The sequence below is a fragment of the Papio anubis genome, chromosome 7 (genome assembly GCF_008728515.1).
Source record: "Papio anubis isolate 15944 chromosome 7, Panubis1.0, whole genome shotgun sequence".
Lineage (NCBI taxonomy): Eukaryota > Metazoa > Chordata > Mammalia > Primates > Cercopithecidae > Papio > Papio anubis.
Genome location: NC_044982.1, coordinates 142,144,370 through 142,152,801, shown reverse-complemented (window position 1 = coordinate 142,152,801; position 8,432 = coordinate 142,144,370).

Genomic DNA, 8,432 nt, shown 5'->3' with positions numbered 1-8,432 from the left:
TTTGGGAGGCCGAAGTGGGCGAATCACAAGGTCAGGAGATCGAGACCATCCTAGCTAACATGGTGAAACACCGTCTCTACTAAAAATACAAAAATACAAAAATGAGCCAGGCGTGGTGGTGGGCGCCTGTAGTCCCAGCTACTCAGGAGGCTGAGGCAGGAGAATGGCGTGAATCCAGGAGGCAGAGCTTGCAGTGAGCCGAGATCACGCCACTGCACTCCAACCTGGGTGACAGAGCGAGACTCTGTCTCAAAAGAGAAGAACAAAAGGAAAGAAAATGTACACTTTTTTGTAGTGCTTTGACCATTTGGATATATGTGGGCCCTGGCCCTGGCCCTTCTCCCATGACTCAAATTTCATAATACAAAATTTTAACACTACTTTTGGCATCAGCATTTGAGAATTATATTTTTTCCATATAACTTTTCCTTATTTATATTCATATCTGTGGTTAAGCTCTTCTGATCTTATAAATTACACAAAACAACAGAAAGACAAAAACCTTAAATGTTAATTATCTTTCCCTGAAACGCATTTCTCCTGAATACTTTATCATAGTTACATACCATTGATTGTTTCTTGTACAGAAACCAAGCCTGTCTAGATCTTAAATTAATGACTAAGGGGATTAAGTAAATTTGCACCAAGTTGTGTATGTTGGAATTTCTTGAAAGAGAGTATCCAGTATTTTTCTGATGTATTATGCATGTATAAATTAAATATTATAATGAAACACTTTTTTTGGTTTCCCAAAGTGATTGTATCTGTAGATGTATATAATAAAGCAAAATGTAGCCTATATCCTTGAAAAGTTGTCAGACACAATAAAATCACTGATAACATAAGCCTGCCAAGAATTAGAAGCATATGAAAAAATAAAATAAACAAAGTTGAACTATGTTAAGTTTGTTGTCTTAATGGGAAGTGAAAAGCAATATGATCTTAGTTATTGCTCATGTAACCTTCTTTTAAAAATTGCTTTAAAGTAGCTGATGGATACTGCCTCTGAATATCCCTATAAAAAATGTTCTCTGGCTCGCGCCTGCAATCCCAGCACTTTGGGAGGCCGAGGTGGGTGGATCACAAGGTCAGGAGATCGAGACCATCCTGGCCAAGGTGAAAGCCCGTCTCTACTAAAAATACAAAAATTAGCTGGGTGTGGCAGCAAGTGCCTGTAATCCCAGCTACTTGGGAAACTGAGGCAGGAGACTCCCTTGAACCTGGGAGGCAGAGGTTGTAGTGAGCCGAGATTGCACCACTGAACTCCAGCCTGGAGACAGAGGGAGACTCTGTCTCAAAAAAAGAAAAAAAAATGTTCTCCTCACTTTAGAACTCTTGATTATTTCTCCATTCTTTTGCAAGCATGTCTCCTCTGATGCTTTCAACTATTAAGCATAGTAATTTCCTATACTGTTTAATTTAGTGCATAGTTCATCTTAATTATTTCATCCTTTGTGACTAGATTATTTTTTTCTAGCTTTTGGTAGTGTTTTCTGTAATTAGGTAAGTTATGAGTCATTGGCCAAGTCTGCCAGTTAATTTCTGAATGTCTGTTTCTCTTTTATCCATGATGACATGAGCCCCTAATGTATTTCCTTTCCTTTCCCTCCCTTCCTTCCTTCCTTCCTTCCTTCCTTCCTTCCTTCCTTCTTTCCTTCCTTCCTTCCTTCCCTCCTTCCTTCCCTCCTTCCTTCTCTCCTTTCTTCCTTCCTCTCTTTGTTTCTTTCTTTCTCTCTCTTTCTTTCTTTATTTCTCTCTCTCTCCCTCCCTCCCTCCCTCCCTTCCTTCCTTCCTCTCTTTTCTTTTCTTTTCTTTCTTGTTTCCCCAGGCTGGAGTGCAGTGGTGCAATCACCTTGAACTCCTGGATTCAAGCAGTCCTCCCACCTCAGCCTCTCAAGTAGCAAGGACTATGGGCATATACCACTACACCTGGCTAATTTTTCTTTTTTCTTTTTGTAGAGACAGGGTCTCACTATGTTGCCTAGGCTGGTCTCAAACTCCTGGGCTCAAGCGATCCTCCCGCCTCAGCCTCCTAAATTGCTGGGATTATGAGCATTAGCTACCACACCTGGCCCTAGAACCCCTAATTTCTATCTAAGCACATGATACCAAGAATAAAGAATATATTCTCAATCTCACTTGAAATTAAGTATGGCTATGTCACAGTGGTTTAGCCAATGGATATACAGCAGAAATGGCATCTGGGAACTTTTCTTAAAGGCATTGGCACATACTCTTTGTCTCCCTTTCCTTCCACTCCCACTCTTTCTGTGTTCTTTCAGCCTGTTACTTAGAGGATGTGATAGTTACCATTTCAGTCCATAAGAGCAAGAACCATACCCTAGGGTTGGCAAAGCAGTGGACTGAGAACAGCCTGAGATCCTGAGAACATTGTGGAGAAAGCTGCCATCCCAGCCTTGGGCTACCTACCTCTATACTTATGTGACAGACAACACACTTCTGTTTTGTTTAAGTCACTGTATTTTTGTCTATTATTGCCAAACCAATTATAATTGAGTTTTAAGGGCAGGCTACTGATCTTGATCTATGGATAATAATTGTATGGAAGATACCAGTTATTTACATCTGTAAAGTATTGACAGATATGTAACCTTAAAGTCAGGTAGGTGACTTTAGTGACATTACATGTTTACTAGATTTATAGCAGCTTTCGTAAAAAGTTCTTTGTAATGGAGTGCTTGGTTACACTATTATTTAGCAGAGTAAAAAACGGAAAATAACCTCAATGTTTAATAACGAATAGATAGAATGGCATCTTAAATCACATTGCTATTCCAATTTAATGGAATAGCCATTTTTCCTTTAACTGCTTTATTAAGATATAATTCACAGAGCTTACAATTCACTCACATAAAGTATACAATTCAGTGGTTTTTAGAGCATTTACAGAGTTGTACAATCATCACCACAGTCTAATTTTAGAACATTCTCATCATTCCCAAAAGAACATTTTAGAACATTTTCATCATCCCCTTGCCCATTAGCAGTCACTCCTCATGCCCCCAACACACACCCCAGCCCTAGGCAACCATGAATCTACTTTCTATCTATATGTATATTTGCCTATTCTGGACATTTTGTATGAATGGAATCATACGATATATGCTGTTTTCTGACTAGCTTCTTTCACTTACCATAATGTATTCTAGATTCATTTATATTAAAGCATATAGCAGTACTTGATTACTTTTTATTGCTAAGTATAATAATATTCCATTGTATAGATATACTACATTTTATTTATTCATCAACTGATGGGCATTTAGGTCTTTCTACTTTTTATCTACTATGAATAATGTTGCTATGAACATTTCATTTTTATGTGGATATATGTTTTTGTTTCTATTGCATATATATCTAAGAGTGGCATTACAAGGTCATGTAATAGCTATGTTTAACATTTTGAGGAAGTGCCAACTGTTTTTCAAAGTAGCTACACCATTTTCATACCCACTAGCAATGAATAAGGGTTCTAATTTCTTCACATCCTTGACAACATTTATCTATCTTTTTAAATATAGCCATCCTAGTAGGTGTTAAGTGGTCTCTTGTGATTTGCATTTCTCTAATGGCTAATAATATTGAACATCTTTTCATGTGCTTATTGGTTATCTCTGTCTCTCTTTTTTTTTCTTTTTTTTTTTTTTTTTTTTTTTTTGAGATTTGTTCTCACTCTATCACCCAGGCTGGAATGTAGTGATATGATCTTGGCTCATGGCAACCTCTATCTCCTGGGCTCAACCAATCCTCCTGGGTCAGCCTCCTGAGTAGCTGGGATTACAGGCACAGGCCACCATGATGGGCTAATTTTTTTTTTGTTGTTTTTTTTTGGAGAGACAGAGTTTTGCCATGTCACCCAGGCTGCTCTTGAACTCCTGGACTCAAATGATCCACCCACCTCAGCTGCCCAAAGTGTTGGGATTGCAGGCGTGAGCCACAGTGCTCAGCCTGGCTATTTTTTATATCTTCTTTGGAGATAAAAAAGGAGCCAATAAAAGAAGATATTGAATATATTTCAGTATCTTCTGAAGAATATTGAATAGAAAGAATAGAATATCTTTCTATTCACGTCCTTTGCCATTTTTAATTTTTAATTTTTAATATAATGGGTTAATTGTCTTTTTATTAATGAATTATAAGAGTTCTTTATATATTCTGGATACAAGTCCTTTATCATATATATGATTTGCAAATATTTTCTCTTATGGATTGGTTTGTATTTTTTTTTCTTTCTTTTTTTTTTTTTTGCTTGCTTGATGACATTGTTTGCAACACACAGTTTTTAGTTTTGGTGAAGTCCAATTTATCTATACTTTCTTTTGTTGATTGTGCCTTTGGTTTGTACCTAAGAAACCATTGCCCAACCTAAGATCATGAAGATTTACTCCTACATTCTCTTCTAAGAGTTTCATAGTTTTAATTTTTATATTTAGATCTATGATTTGAGTTAGTATAGTTTGAGGTAGGAGTCCAGATTCATTCTTTGGCATGTGGATATTCACTTGTTCCAGCACCATATGTTGAAGTGACTATTATTTCCTTCATTGAATTGTCTTAGCAGAAATAACCATCTTTAAGTTTATTTTTCTGACTATGTGTTGTGTATTCTTATAAAAAATTAAACATCATATAAATTTTTAAAAAAAGAAAAAGGCCCTTAAAATACCACCTCCAGGCCAGGTGTGGCGGCTCATCCCTGTAATCCTAGCACTTTGGGAAGCCATGGCAGAATAGCTTGAATCTAGGAGTTTGAGACCAGCTTGGGCAACATGGCAAAACCTTGTCTCTACAAAAAATACAATTAGCTGAACATGCCTGTAGTCTCAGCTACCCAGGAGGCTGAAGTGGGGGATCACCTGAGCCCAGGAGGTCAAGGCTGCAGTGAGCTGTGATTGCACCACTGTACTCCTGGGTGGCAGAATAAGACACTGTCTGAACAAACAAACAGACAAAACCACCTCCAAAGATAATTGTTAATACTATAAATGAGTGGTCTGGAATAATTGATCTCTAAGGGATCTTCCAGGTCTGTGAGTCTATAAAATTTTACTAGGCACAAATAATTCCCAGAAATAACTATTTAGCAGAAAATTCTATTTGCATGAGTGATTCCCTGAAGTACTTAAATGAAAGGCCTAGTGGCCCAGCAATGCATCTATCATCCTGTTACTACGGGATAGGAGAACCCACCTAAAACTATTAATAATTGTATTAAAATTTATAGACCTTCCCTAGATTTTTTTTTCTGTTTACTTTGCGTTCTACATTATGCCACAGCAAACATACTCATAAATGATACTTGAACTCATACCCTTTGTATAGGAGAGGGCATTGCATCTCAGTAGCAGTATAAGGGAGTGGTTAAGAGCACATAGTCAGACTGTCTTGGTTTAAATTCCAACTATAACTCTTATCTAATTCGTGATCTTGGACCAGTTACTTAACCTGTCTGTGCCTCAGTTTCCTGGTAAATGGGGATCTTAATGTCAAAATTATAGGGAAATTGTGAGGATTAAGAGAGGTAATACATGTAAAGTGCCTAGGACCATACCTGGTATTTAGTAAGTGCTCAATAAAAAAGCTATACAGCTTCATTGTTATTAGCATATTCTGGTTCCTTTCACAAAGTAAGTGATAAATGATCATCAAATGGGTACTTTGAAAACCCAAATTGGGGCCAGGCATGGTGGTCTCAGCACTTTAGAGACCAAGGCAGGAGGATCTCTGGAGGCTAGGAGTTCAAGATCAGCCTAGGCAATATAGCAAGAACCCAGTCTTTACTTTAAAAAATAAATTCAATAAAACACTCAAAGCTGGACACAGCAGCTCACACCTGTAATCCCAGCACTTTGGGAGGCCAAGGTGGGTGGATTACTTGAGGTCAGCAGTTTGAGAGCAGCCTGGCCAACATGGTGAAACTCCGTCTCTGCAAAAAATACAAAAATTAGCCAGGCATGGTGGCGCATGCCTGTAGTCCCAGCTATTCGGGAGGCTGAGGCAGGAGAATCACTTGAACCCAGGAGGCAGAGGTTGCAGTGAGCTGAGATCACACCATTGCACTCCAGCCTGGGAGAGAGAGCAAGACTCTGTCTGGAAAAAAAAAAAAAAAAAACCACTCAACTTGGGGCTATTGAGTATGGGGAAACTAGATAGAGTTAGGGAGCTTTTTACCTCTTAAGACACAAAGAGTTCATGACAGCTGCATTTTTACCCTAACAGGTTGGAAAAGATAGAAATCTATGAATAGCTGAAGGCAGATCCAATACAATAACATACTTGAAACCTTGCACAAAAGATTTTTTAAAGTTTGCTTAACGGAAACATTACTTGGGAGTGGTTTTTTAGTTTTTTCAGTAGATGGCATCAATATAATATCCCCCATCGCCTCCCAAGGAAATTTTTTTCTCTCTTTAGGGGAGATATATGGTAGAAATGTTTATTATTTACCCTAGTATATCAATAATTACCTTAAAGGTAAGTGGACTAAATGCTTCTGTTAAAACACCACAATTGGCAGCTAGAATTTTAAAATAATTATATGCTGTTTATAAAAGACATTTAAAATTTTAGGGATGGTGAGAATGTGATAAAAGTGGAAAATAGGGGCTGGAAGTGGTGGATTTTGGCATTTTGGGAAGCCGAGGCGGGAGTATTGCTTGAGCAGGAGTTCGAGACAGGCCTGGGCAACATAGGGAACCCCATTTCTACAAAATTATTTTTAAAGTAGTTATGTGTGGTGGCGTGCACCTGTAGTCCCAGCTACCCAGGAAGTTGAAGTGGGAGGATTGCTTTGAGCTGGGATGTTGAGGCTGCAGGCAGCCATGTTTGTGCCACTGCACTCCAGCCTGGGCAACAAAGCGAGACCATCTGAAGAAAAAAAAAAAAAAAGAAAGAAAGAAATTTTTTAAAATTCACCTAAAAAACCCAAAGAAAATAGAAGGAAGGAAATAATGGAGTCTAGTAGAAGGAGAATTAATAAAATAAAACAAACTTACAATAGAAATGATCAACAAATCACTGTGAAGTTGAATTTTGAAGACTAAAATAAATTTATAAATTTCTGACAGGACTGGCCAAGAAAAAGAAAGAAGCCACAGATAATATCAAAAATGAAAAGAGGAATACATCTGAGATTCTAGAGACATTTAAAAAATTAGAGGAAATTATGACCAAATTAATGTCAATAAATTTGAACATTTACATGAGCTATTTAAATTTCCAGGACATATATCTTATTAAAACTGCCACAAAAAAGAGGAAATCTGAACAGTCCTATAACTGTGAAAAATCATGATTTTATAATACTAAAATCTTTCTACAACCTCACTAATTACTAGTTTTTGTCATCTTAGTGAGCTACGTAACCTGTTTCCACATCTGAGAAATGAAGATAGTAACATAATGCCATAGTAATATTGGAGGATTAAATGAGAAAATGCCTATAAAAGTGCATTGCACAGGGCCTAGCGTTTGCCACATGATCAATGCATGCTTGCCTTTTTTAGTTTCCTTTACAGCTATGGTGTATCACTGAGTGCAGAATGTGTGTGTCCTTCAGGCTGTCTCATGTGCATGCTCTGAAAGGTAAAGGGGCCTGCTCTTTGTTCTGAAGTGAAACTGTTCAGGGCATTAGGTGGATCTGAAATTTAAAAATAAAATTGAAAGTAAATCAATCTTTTCCTTAAATCAGATTGTCTCTGCTTTTGTTTTGCACACCTGCCTCACTATCAGTCTTGGAATTTTTTCCTGCTGTTATGGGTGTAATTTCTGTGATATGTACAGAACCACCCTACTCCAGGCCTTGGATCCTGACCTTAGTGGCTTGGAAAAGGCTGTCACTTAGAATTTACACTCCAGTCCTCACTATCACTGTCTCCATTCTTCTTGCATCTCCCCACCCTGGGGTGATTTCCCAGCCTGCTATTCGATTTCCTGTTCGTATGGTTCCCCTGATCTCCAGAGCATGTAGTACTCACTAGCCAGAATATTCCCCTTGTCTTCTGTGTTACATAAAGTTATTTCCAGCATATCTGATCTCTTCTCATCCTTTCTCTGTCACTTGGGGGCTTTGCTCCAGTAGTTTGTGTCACAATCTTTAGGAGATTCCCCTCTTTCTTGATCAGAGCCCTTCATTCCTCCATTCCTTGCCTCTGCAACCATGAGGGAGTGTGGCACAGAATGAAGGTGCTGACTGGATCTCATCTCTTCCCTGGAATTCCCAGTCTCAAGAGCTTTTCTTCATGGTGTTGCTGACTTAAACGAGGGTGCCTGCCAACTGTGGGGCCCTCACCCCACTTAATGAGGTTTGTTTCCTTGTTACAGTGTTGTGATGTATTTCACATTGCTCTTATCTTTAAAATCGGGTTCATTTCCTTGTCCTAGTTAGGCTCCTCACCATACCTACTCTGTAT